We start from the raw sequence: 13,933 nt of genomic DNA on the forward strand, positions 1-13,933 counted from the left end.
AAAAGAGACAGTAAACCATTCCTCTGAGAAAATATTCCACATTTTTTTGTTTTGCTGTTTGAAGTGTATTGAAATGATAAGGAATTGATGTTGAAACAAATTTTTACCTGTAAAATAAATCTAAACAGCTTTTAAAGTAACATATGACTACATGTATATATAATATGAAAGATGTGCCTGTATGCAATGTGAACATGTGTAAAACAAATTATGAAACCGATTATTTTATAGAATATCCCTTAACTTGTGTAATAGAACAGGGACAACACATTGCTGCACTGACAGGAATCGAACCTAGATCTCCTGTGTGATAATCCCTGGCTCTAACTCCTCAGCCAATTGGAAGAAGCATGTTCCATCAGCTGAGTGACTGGGGCCATATGTAACACCATGTACAAGTCACACCAACTCGATCTGTTAGCTGAGTGACAGAGACCATATCTAACACCATGTACAAGTCATATCCATCCGATCAGTCAGCTGAGTGACTGGGGCCATATGTAACACCATGTACAAGCCACACCCACTCGATCTGTCAGCTGAGTGACAGAGACCATATCTAACACCATGTACAGGCCACACCCATCCGATCTGTCAGCTGAGTGACAGAGACTGTATCTAGCACCATGTACAAGTCACACCCATCCGATCTGTCTGCTGAGTGACAGAGACTGTATCTAGCACCATGTACAAGCCACACCCATCCAATCAGTCAGCTGAGTGACAGAGACTCTATCTAGCACCATGTACAATTGCAAGTCACACCCATCCGATCAGTCAGCTGAGTGACAGAGACCTTATCTAACACCATGTCCAGGCCACACCCATCCGATCTGTCAGCTGAGTGACAGAGACTGTGTCTAACACCATGTACAAGTCACACCCATCCGATCAGTCAGATGAGTGACAGAGACCTTATCTAACACCATGTCCAGGCCACACCCATCCGATCAGTCAGATGAGTGACAGAGACCTTATCTAACACCATGTCCAGGCCACACCCATCCGATCAGTCAGATGAGTGACAGAGACCTTATCTAACACCATGTCCAGGCCACACCCGTCCGATCAGTCAGCTGAGTGACAGAGACCTTATCTAACACCATGTCCAGGCCACACCCATCCGATCTGTCAGCTAAGTGACAGAGACTGTGTCTAACACCATGTACAAGTCACACCCATCCGATCAGTCAGCTGAGTGACAGAGACCATATCTAACACCATGTCCAGGCCACACCCATCAGGTCAGTCAACTGAGTGACAGAGACCTTATCTAACACCATGTCCAGGCCACACCCACACATTCCTTTTACTATTATCCTACATTTACCTAAAACTCAACCTCAATACCACTACTGTTGGAGAACAGGAAAAGCATTCCAGCTGAGTTCCTGATACCTTCGTCAGAATGAAATACTCTTCAAAGTAGTTCCAGGTGGAGCATCAATCAAGACTGATTCTTTACAGAAGATTGTGGAAGTTTAATGACCTAATGACCTTGACATTATTGAAATTTCTTTGTTTGGTGACCTTCAGATTTAATTAAGCACACCATATGTGTAAGGGTTACGTAACTGTTAAGAAAGGAATTAACTGCCTGCAGTAACTCCATTTGTGTTTTGGATATCAATTTCATGGCTTTGAAACCAATTCATTCTAATGTATTGTAGGGGGTACATGTAACTATCTCGAGACACCATGTTTGTTACCATGACGGTGCTGTATCAGACTTCCCAGACACTGTGTTTGTAAACCTCTATCAATAGACAGTCGTGTAGATGGTAAACCCCTATCAATAGACAGTCATGTAGGTGGTAAACCTCTATCAATAGACAGTCGTGTAGGTGGTAAACCTCTATCAATAGACAGTCGTGTAGATGGTAAACCTCTATCACTAGACAGTCGTGTAGGTGGTAAACCTCTATCAATAGACAGTCGTGTAGGTGGTAAACCCATATCAATAGACAGTCGTGTAGGCGGTAAACCTCTATCAATAGACAGTCGTGTAGGTGGTAAACCCCTATCAATAGACAGTCGTGTAGGTGGTAAACCTGTATCAATAGACAGTCGTGTAGGTGGTAAACCTCTATCAATAGACAGTCGTGTAGGTGGTAAACCTCTATCAATAGAAGTCATGTAGGTGGTAAACCCCTTTTAATATAGACAGCTGTGTAGGTGGTAAACCCCTATCAATAGACAGTCGTGTAGGTGGTAAACCCCTTTTAATATAGACAGCCGTGTAGATGGTAAACCTCTATCAATAGACAGTCGTGTAGGTGGTAAACCTATATCAATAGACAGTCGTGTAGGCGGTAAACCTGTATCAATAGACAGTCGTGTAGGTGGTAAACCCCTATCAATAGACAGTCGTGTAGGTGGTAAACCTGTATCAATAGACAGTCGTGTAGGTGGTAAACCTCTATCAATAGACAGTCGTGTAGGTGGTAAACCTCTATCAATAGACAGTCGTGTAGGTGGTAAACCTCTATCAATAGAAGTCATGTAGGTGGTAAACCCCTTTTAATATAGACAGCTGTGTAGGTGGTAAACCCCTATCAATAGACAGTCGTGTAGGTGGTAAACCTCTATCAATAGACAGTCGTGTAGGTGGTAAACCTCTATCAATAGACAGTCGTGTAGATGGTAAACCTCTATCAATAGACAGTCGTGTAGGTGGTAAACCTCTATCAATAGACAGTCGTGTAGGTGTTAAACCCCTATCAATAGACAGTCATGTAGGTGGTAAACCTCTATCAATAGACAGTCGTGTAGGTGGTAAACCTCTATCAATAGACAGTCGTGTAGATGGTAAAGCCCTATCAATAGACAGCCGTGTAGGTGGTAAACCTCTATCAATAGACAGTCGTGTAGGTGGTAAACCTCTATCAATAGACAGTCGTGTAGGTGGTAAACCCCTATCAATAGACAGTCATGTAGGTAAACCCCTATCAATAGACAGTCGTGTAGGTGGTAAACCTATATCAATAGACAGTCATGTAGGTGGTAAACCTCTATCAATAGACAGTCGTGTAGGTGGTAAACCTCTATCAATAGACAGTCGTGTAGGTGGTAAACCTCTCTCAATAGACAGTCGTGTAGGTGGTAAACCTCTATCAATAGACAGTCATGTAGGTGGTAAACCCCTATCAATAGACAGTCATGTAGGTGGTAAACCTCTATCGATAGACAGTCTTGTAGGTGGTAAACCCCTATCAATAGACAGTCGTGTAGGTGGTAAACCTCTATCAATAGACAGTTGTGTAGATGGTAAACCTCTATCAATAGACAGTCTTGTAGGTGGTAAACCCCTATCAATAGACAGTCGTGTAGGTGGTAAACCTCTTTCAATAGACAGTCGTGTAGGTGGTAAACCTCTATCAATAGACAGTCGTGTAGGTGGTAAACCCCTATCAATAGACAGTCGTGTAGGTGGTAAACCCCTATCAATAGACAGTCATGTAGGTGGTAAACCCCTATCAATAGACAGTCGTGTAGGTGGTAAACCCCTATCAATAGACAGTCGTGTAGGTGGTAAACCTCTATCAATAGACAGTCGTGTAGGTGGTAAACCTCTATCAATAGACAGTCGTGTAGGTGGTAAACCTCTATCAATAGACAGTCGTGTAGGTGGTAAACCCCTATCAATAGACAGTCGTGTAGATGGTAAACCTCTATCAATAGACAGTCATGTAGGTGGTAAACCTCTATCAATAGACAGTCATGTAGGTGGTAAACCCCTATCAATAGACAGTCGTGTAGGTGGTAAACCTCTATCAAAAGACAGTCATGTAGGTGGTAAACCCATATCAATAGACAGTCATGTAGGTGGTAAACCCCTATCAATGGACAGTCGTGTAGGTGGTAAACCCCTATCAATAGACAGTCGTGTAGGTGGTAAACCCCTATCAATAGACAGTCGTGTAGGTGGTAAACCTCTATCAATAGACAGTCGTGTAGGTAAACCCCTATCAATATACAGTCATGTAGATGGTTAACCTCTATCAATAGACAGTGGTGTAGATGGTAAACCTCTATCAATAGACAGTTGTGTAGGTGGTAAACCTCTATCAATAGACAGTCGTGTAGGTGGTAAACCCCTATCAATAGACAGTCGTGTAGATGGTAAACCCCTATCAATAGACAGTCGTGTAGGTGGTAAACCCCTATCAATATAGACAGCCGTGTAGATGGTAAACCTCTATCAATAGACAGTCATGTTGGTGGTAAACCCCTATCAATAGACAGTCGTGTAGGTGGTAAACCTCTATCGATAGACAGTCGTGTAGGTGGTAAACCTCTATCGATAGACAGTCGTGTAGGTGGTAAACCTCTATCGATAGACAGTCGTGTAGGTGGTAAACCCCTATCAATAGACAGTCGTGTAGGTGGTAAACTTCTATCAATAGACAGTCGTGTAGGTGGTAAACCTCTATCGATAGACAGTCGTGTAGGTGGTAAACCCCTTTTAATATAGACAGCCGTTTAGGTGGTTATATATACACATGTATATAGATTGGGTGTTGTAGGCCCGGTCAGGGCACGAGTCAAAAAGTTGTCTTCCTTCGTCATTTGTGTTGCTAAGTTATATATCTATTTATTAGCACAATGTATCATATACACTATGTGTTGGTGATCCGAAGATATAGATTTGAATTTCCTATCGTAGTTGTACCGAGAGAAATATATATAATATATGTACAATTCGTATCCATGTATGTAAATACATTGCGATCCAGGTATTCATATCATCTTATAGACGACTTCCGCAATGATCATGTCAGGGTATCAGGCCGACCATCACTGCGCCATTGAAACGTTCTTTTTAAGAACGCCGATGAGGCGCAGCGGTATAGGCTGCGGGTATTTCTGGCTAGGCGATTGGGTGCCGTAGATCGTGAGTCCGAGGCCCGGTCTGGGCACGAGTCAAAAAGTTGTCTTCTTTCGTCATTTGTGTTGCTAAGTTATACATGTATATATATATATATGTATTATATATTAAACTCAGTACACTTATTAGGCAATTCAAATCTTCAACTTAAGATCAACAATACATAGTGTATATGATACACTGTCTAATAATTAGATGTACTGTTTTAACAATTAGATATATCTAACATATAAACACAAAGGATGAAGGAAGACTCTCTAATGACTCATGACAGGGCCTCAAACTTATAATCTACGGCACCTTAATCATTGCCTGGCCAGAAATACCTGCAGCTTCCATCACTACACTTACTATGTGCAATCTTATATATGCTGAGCGTTGGTTGGAATGAATGCTAAGCTGCTCCAAGCAATACCATGTCTTATGGGCCTCTTGTTTTGTTTATGTTGCAGATTGTGTAATAACCTTGAAGAGCAGTGAAGCTTCTGGAAATGACCTCTAGTTTTTATGCAATTAAAAACGGCAGACAACGACGTGTAAGTAGACAATTTAAAGTGTCAAAGTGACGAGCCGTCTGTATTTGCCTTCCAACTTGGTTACAATCATTTGGCACCAAGCTGATACAATGCTATGGAATTGGTTCCCTCACCCTTGTGCTATTTCAATAATGATTGTACCGACCATTGAATTTAAATGCACATTTGTAAATGGTGTTCACGTAAGAATCAGCTGAGTAATCCTTGGCGAGGTAATGATCAATCTGATTTGACCTTGACAGTAATGTGTGATGTTGATGGAACTCACTTTTGTTAGTTATAAGTGTAAAAACAGTAACATATGGCTAGAAAATTAATGGTATGAAAAGAACTTAAACATCAAAATTTGTTTGTATTACAGGAACCCCCTCCCCCCTTCCCCCCCCCCCCCCCCCCCACACACACACAAAAAATCCCAAAAATAAACAAAAACAAAAGCAAAATCTACACCCACATTTCTATAGACTCTATTCCATAAAACAAATATAAGCTGTGTTCTTCACTGCTGATCCTGTAATGTATTATTTCGAATCGCCGGCTTTTTGGCTAATTGTTTTTGTTTAATTAGCTGCATTAGTTGAATTCATATATAATCGTTTGATGTATATTTGGCCTGTTTGTATCATACTGCAATCTTATCATTATTGGGAGATTTGGCTTAATATAAGAGTCTACTGGTGTTGCCAAATCCCTTATTTTGTGTGATAATAAAGTATATACTGTATATTCTAAAATAAAATGTTGTTAAACCAAGGTCTAGATCAAAATCATGCAATGCTAAGGATAAATTTGTGATGTCAGCAATTCTTAATCAGTATTGATCAAAATCACGCATAAGAAAATCTTGGTTTGTCCTTAAGCAAAAATATCTTTGAGTAAGCATAAGGAATTTCAAGTTAGAATTAAGATCTTCAAGCACAAAGATCTTCAAGTAAGCAAAGTAAGCAAAACAATCTTCCAAGTAAGCATATGGATCTTCAGGTTAGAATTAAGATCTTCAAGCAAAAAGATCTTCTCGTAAGCAATATGAATTTCAAGACAGAATTAATTAAGATATTCAAGTCTAAAGATCTTTACGTTAGCATAAGGAATTTCAAGTTAGAATTAGGATCTTTAAGCAAAAATATCTTCCAATAAGCAAAAATATCTTCCAAGTAAGCATTAGGAATTTCAAGTAAGAATTAAGATATTCAAGCATAAAGATCTTTACGTTAGCATAAGGAATTTCAAGTTAGAATTAGGATCTTTAAGCAAAAATATCTTCCAATAAGCAAAAATATCTTCCAAGTAAGCATTAGGAATTTCAAGTAAGAATTAAGATATTCAAGCATAAAGATCTTCAAGTAAGCATAAGGAATTTCAAGTTAGAATTAAGATCTTCAAGCACAAAGATCTTCAAGTCAGCAATATGAATTTCAAGTCAGAATTAAGATTTTCAAGCAAAAAGATCTTCCAGTTAGCATAAGGAATTTCAAGTCAGAATCTTAATATTCTAGCCAAAAGATCTTCCAGTTAGCATAAGGATCTTCAAGTTAGAATTAAGATCTTTAAAGTATCATTAAGATTTTCAAGTAAGATAATATCTTCAGGTAAGCATAAAGATCTTCAAAAATGAGGATCTTCAAGCATAAGGATCTTCATGCAATTAAGGATCTTTAAGTAAGCATAAATATTTTCAGGTTAGCATAAAGATCTTCAAGAAATTTAATTTAGGATCTTTGAATAAGCATAAAGATTTTCAGGTTAGCATAAAGATCTTCAAGTAAGTTTAGGATCTTTAAGTAAACAAAGATTTTCAGGTTAGCATAAGGATCATATCTTATTGATTATTGCAGATTTGCATCCTGTTATTCTACAGTTTCACATAAGAGGAAAATATTAGATTAATCAGCTATATGTCAATACTTGGTTATAAATAAAATCCCAGCTATAACATTTCATTAGACATGCCAAAAATGTAGCTTCATTGCCCTATATAGAGGAGCTCTATCTATTATATCTTTTTGCAAATTAAGTCTGAGGCTTAGTACGTCTGTTCACAAATCTCATTAAAGTAATTTTATTATGTTGCTATTCATATATCTTTACAAGGTCAGAAATACTTGTTTCTCCAGAAGCATCTGTGAGTGCCCAGTTTTATGTGCTATGTTTTGAAATATGCATTAAAGCTAAATTGGTTTGAAGATAGACGCTCAATTTCTATTTTAGACCTCATTTCATGTACAGGGAGCTGAAATTATAACAATTCTTGTTTTAGACATGCAAGGATACATTCATCATATGGGAAAGTACTCCTGTTTTTTTCTTCGTGATATTGGAATGTGTTCAGCCGCACCATAAACTGCTGCTGTTAATAGTTACAGATATAGAAACAACTTTCTTGATGACAGATATAGAAACAGCTTTCTAGATTACAGATAACGAAACAGCTTTCTGAATTACAAAAAAGAAATAGCTTTCTCAATTGAAGATATAGAAACAGCTTTCTAAGTTAGGGATAACAAACAGCTTCCTTAATTACAGACAAGAAACTGTTTTAATTTTCAATTAAAGATCTAGAAACAGCTTTCATATCATACAAATATACAGTGCACAGACTGCTCCTTAATGGATAGCCTTAACCATTTTCACTCACTTGAAATCAGGGTCATACAGTATATTTCTTTATTAGCCCATATTGTTTTTCTTTCTATTAAAGTTTTCATTCTTCTCAATATTCGAGAGGTATTAAGAGTCATGGTATTTGGCCAGTAATACAATGATCAGTTATCAATTTTTTTTTTAAATGAATGACCTTGACAGAACTGACAAGTTACAGGAATAAAATGTAATTTCTTTTTTAAAGACTTCCAAACTGTGAAATGATTTTGACATGCGTTTAAGGTCACATGTGAAATTTGTTAGTCATTAAATACCTTCTGAATATTTGACCATTAGCATTGGATGGAAGACTGTTTTAAAAGGACTTATTTTTGCAATTTTTTCATAGTCACAGTATGAGTAATCAAGATGCCATTGGCTTTGATAAATATTAGCCAATCAAATGATTGTAAAACACTCAAATAAAGGGTTTTAAGTTTGAGATCAACAACATTTTAAAATGAAGGGGTTTAAGTTTGTGATCTACAAAATACTGAAATGAAGGGTTAAAGTTTGAGATTCACAAAATACTGTAATAAAGGGATTTAAGTTTGAGATTCACAAAATACTGAAATGAAGGGATTTAAGTTTGAGATCAACAACATTTTAAAATGAAGGGGTTTAAGTTTGAGATCCACAAAATACTGAAATAAAGGGGTTAATGTTTGTGATCTACAAAATACTGAAATGAAGGGGTTTAAGTTTGTGATCTACAAAATACTGAAATGAAGGGGTTAATGTTTGTGATCTACAAAATACTGTAATGAAGGGGTTTAAGTTTGAGATTCACAAAATACTGTAATGAAGGGGTTTAAGTTTGAGATTCACAAAACACTGAAATGAAGGGGTTTAAGTTTGTGATCTACAAAATACTGTAATGAAGGGATTTAAGTTTGAGATTCACAAAATACTGTAATGAAGGGGTTTAATATTTGAGATCCACAAAATACTCTAATAAAGGGGTTTAAGTTTGTGATCTACAAAATACTGAAATGAAGGGGTTTAAGTTTGTGATTCACAAAATACTGTAATGAAGGGATTTAAGTTTGAGATCCACAAAATACTGTAATGAAGGGATTTAAGTTTGAGATCCACAAAATACTGTAATGAAGGCGTTTAAGTTTGAGATTCACAAAATACTGAAATGAAGGGGTTTAAGTTTGAGATTCACAAAATACTGTTATATAAGGGATTTAATATTTGAGATCCACAAAATACTGTAATGAAGGGGTTTAAGTTTGTGATCAATAAAATACTGTAATGAAGGGATTTAAAGTTTGTGATCTACAAAATACTGTAATAAAGGGGTTTAAGTTTGTGATCTATAAAATACTGTAATGAAGGGATATAAAGTTTGAGATTCACAAAATACTGTAATAAAGAGATTTAAGTTTGAGATTCACAAAATACTGTAATGAAGGGATTTAAGTTTGAGATTCACAAAATGCTGTAATGAAGGGATTTAAAGTTGGAGATCCACAAAATACTGTAATTAAGGGGTTTAATATTTGAGATCCACAAAATACTGTAATAAAGGGGTTTAAGTTTGTGATCTATAAAATACTGTAATGAAGGGGTTTAATGTTTGAGATCCACAAAATACTGAAATGAAGGGATTTAAGTTTGAGATTCACAAAATGCTGTAATGAAGGGATTTAAGTTTGAGATTCACAAAATACTGAAATGAAGGGATTTAAGTTTGAGATTCACAAAATACTGTAATGAAGGGATTTAAGTTTGTGATTCACAAAATACTGAAATGAAGGGATTTAAGTTTGAGATTCACAAAATACTGAAATGAAGGGATTTAAGTTTGAGATTCACAAAATACTGAAATGAAGGGGTTCAAGATTGACATGCAAATGGATGACATAAATCAGCTTTGAAAATGATGACAAACAAAACTATGGAGCAAAATCTTCTTTTTTCTGTTGTGCAGAATAATTACCTCTTCTTAGAAAGATGGTATTTTTAGGTCACATGAGACTCTATGTCTCAAATGACCTTTTGTCTGTTGTTGTGTGTCATCTGTGTGTCCATAAATAGTTAACATTTTGGACTTCTTTTCAAACAACCCTGAACCAATTTCCATGAAGTTTTGCAGAAACCTTTCATGGGTCATATGAGTGATACATGCTCAATGGGCCTCTTGGTTTTTTTCAGCAAGCTGGAAGCAACTCAATAGTTTTTTTAGTTTAAAGTGATTGCCTGGGTGACTTCTGTTGTGACTTCTGTGGTGACTTGTGACTTGTGTTGTGATTTGTAACTTGTGTGGTGACTTGTGTGGTGACTTATGACTTGTGAGATGGTCTGTGTGGTGACTTGTTAGATGGCCTGTTGGTTTCAGTAGCTGCTGGAGAAAGCAACTTTGTGATAATATTATAACTGTCTGTCTGGGTGTGTGATGACTGGTGAATTATAGGTTTTGTCAAATATATTATAATGCTGGTCACACATCTTGTCTCCCAAAAGGAAATTGGAAACAGAACAGTAGAAACAGGGTTGTCTTCGACTATTTCGGAATTGCTGATGATGCAAATACTCTTAGTAATCTAATTTGATACATATGTTGGACACTCCCAGTTTATTTGTATAGAGTTTGGAAGCTCTCCCAATAGCTAAGATCATATTAAGACAGTTTTTGGAGAGAAACTATTACATTTCTTAACACTTTTTTTGAAAGACATTTTTTTAAACTTCCAAACTTGGAAGTCTTGACACTTTTGTTGCATCACAGATGATGTCCAATTTTGAAGGTGAACAGAGAGTGGCCTGTGCCTATAATAATTGAAGCATTACCAGGGTATTGGTTAAGTTCATTGATTTTGTGTTGATATCCATTCTCCAGCCGTGGTGATATTGGGTGTCTACTCTGGAGTTCTGTATGATACCTTACACCAATTTGGACCAAAAAATGACATAGAATCAGGGAATTACTTCGGTTACTTTTGTCTGTTTCTTCCCCCCCCCCCCTCCTAAAGATTAAACTGAAAATACTTCCACAACATTTGATTAATTCACAAAAGGGAAAGCTGAAATAAATACATGAGCAAGTTTATCTTGATGCTGTACAGGATGAATATAATTGTGGTAATTATTTTGTAATTAGGGCCTTACACATTAGTGCGGGTGCCATATAGTAATCACTATGTCTGTCTGTCTGTCCATCTTTCTGTCCGTCTCTCAGCACTTTTATTTACTTATTTTTACAATAGCTTGAGTTCCTTGGCCGATTGAGTTCAAACTTCATACAGTGCTTTCTTATTGAAAGTGTTTGCTTGGGATTGCTTTTCTGGACCTGGTGTCAAAGGTAAAAGGTCAAGGTAAATTGCTGAATATAGAAAATCAGTTTCCAAGCAATAACTTGAGTTTGCTTTTGCCAATGAAACTGATACTGACATACAATGCTTCCTTCTTTCTTAAAGTACTTGCTTGCAATTGCTTTTCAGCTTTGAATGTTAAAGGTCAAGGTCATACTTACTTGAGATAGAAATCAAGTGTTAGCTCCATATTCTATTGTCAAAAATGTATTAGTTATTATGTGTTTTAGGCTTTTATGGTAGAGTGTATTAAGGTTTGCTAGTAATCTGTCAGTCTGACCAGCCATCCAGACTTTTGATTTAAATTTTTTTATGTTGTATTTCATTGAAACTTAACATGTTGTTACACTGTGATGTGTCGATGTACAATAGTTTAAAAAAACCTAAGGTCAAGGTTACTAAAAAATCATGCACAGTATAATGTCGAAATGTATCATCTAAGGCTCTGAATGTGCAGAAGTTCAAACTTGCTGATTAATGCACATTATGGGTTTAAAAACTTCCCTAAGGTCAAGATCAAGGTCGCTTACAATTACTAAAAATATAACTAGGAATATACAGTTTACCATATAAGGCCCTTTCAGAAGGCAAAATGTTCTGAAATATCACATGCATGCATGATAATACTCTGTAAAATAAAGATGTGCAAAAAGAATTTAAAAATTTCCTAATGTAAAGGTCAAGGTCATAGTGTAATTTATATATTTGAAGCATATAAGTGGTATTCTAAATGGTGCTGGGAACTGGACTGAAAAAAATTGTACAAAATTCACTGCAGAGAAAATATTGAAAGCGAACCGTTGAAATCCAAAGATTAAATGCATTCCTAGGTTTGTATAGGGTTTCTTGAATCCATTTGTGAGTGACAGAGGCAAGTTCAGATTACAAATCCTCATGGAGCTGGTGTCCTCAGACAATCCAGAGACATCCAGTACAGACATCGAGATGGACGGAGGATTATAAACACTAGATGGAGGTTCAATTAGGCCCTATAGGTCGGCCCACAGTAGAGGAAGTATAGTAATCTGGATTTGTCCAGAATGACAACATCTTTGAATATAGAAATGTTCTGTTTTCTACAATACCATCTGGGGATTCCAATACAGTGTAGTTAAGGGAGGTTCAATAACAAAAATCAATTGTCGCGCGGTAATATAATTAGAATGTTTCCACATCGACTCACGACTTTCCCTCAGTGTGTTATCTTTGTGTCCAGAATCCTCGTTTATACGACACAAAATTTAATATGAGAAAATTTTTAAATTGTACAGTTTATCCAAGCATTTTTCATTTTTCACTTGTCATATGTCGGATCAATTGCTGTGATCCATCTTATTGACATCCTATAACAATGTTTTACAGTTCATTCTCAAGATGTGTTTGATCGACCTTTCTCTTAATCCCTGGTTTTTAGTTGATAGGTACAACAAAATCGCAGGTGCACTTCTCTATGGCCATCTTGGATTTGGACAGTACAGTGCAACTTCCGAAAACCGAACCTTCTAAAAACCGAACACCTCTGAATACCGAACGAATTGTCATTGTACGGAATTGGTCCTTCTTTATTATAGTATTAAAAAACTTCCAAATACCGATCCCTCTGAATTCCGAACACCGGACTGATTTTGTGTCCGGTTCCTGTTAAAATATACCAAAAATTACTTCTGAAAACCGGCCTTACCTGAGCGATTATGACACGAGGTCAGGCCAGTCAACCGTGAAACAACAACTGTGACGGGTATTGTGTGAAGCCTTATTGTCTCGGGCCCTACGTAGGTGATTTGTACAGGTATCCAATATATACCCCAAGGGGGCATTATGACGGATGGCCTAGTGTATAATCAACACGACAATTATGAAACAATGCCACACTTCATTGACGCGCGTCGGTTCGTTTATCTTCTCAATGCAAGTAGAGCTAGGAGCCTGAGTTTCGCATTTAATTTAAATGAGGCCCAAAAGGGGTTGTTTTCGTGAAGAAGCCCGTGATGTTTTTTTAGACAACAGCGATGTCGGAAATACGACCAGTATCATCTGATCAATTGTAATTGATATTGAAACAAAACATCTTCACACCCTTTAATATTATTTGATGTGTAAAATATTCTGTATAGGACTATTGGCCCCATCCACATGACGAGGCTTCACCGGATGTAACAAAATGTAGGCCGATCGTAAAGTGTAGTTGTACATGTGAAAATACTGTTTAAAACTATTGTTATAGTCATTTGCCTTTCTTATATATTCTGCAATATATACATTGATTAACTTTCATAATATGCATATTATTCAGACAATCCAAATTGTCTAAGTATGTACGTGCCGTTTTGTAATCGGGTGCATTCTAATAAAACATCGTCCAACCAATTATATCCGGAATTTGACCGGTCATTTTTCGATCAACTTCTCCAAACCGAACCCACTATAAACCGAACAAATAGTCATGTCCCATGCATGTTCGGTTTATAGAGGTTCCACTGTATATAAGTAATTTTCAACAAGTGTTCAATAATTGTCCTCAAAACCTTTATGTGCATTCGATTTAGTTC

The sequence above is a fragment of the Pecten maximus genome, chromosome 16 (genome assembly GCF_902652985.1).
Source record: "Pecten maximus chromosome 16, xPecMax1.1, whole genome shotgun sequence".
Lineage (NCBI taxonomy): Eukaryota > Metazoa > Mollusca > Bivalvia > Pectinida > Pectinidae > Pecten > Pecten maximus.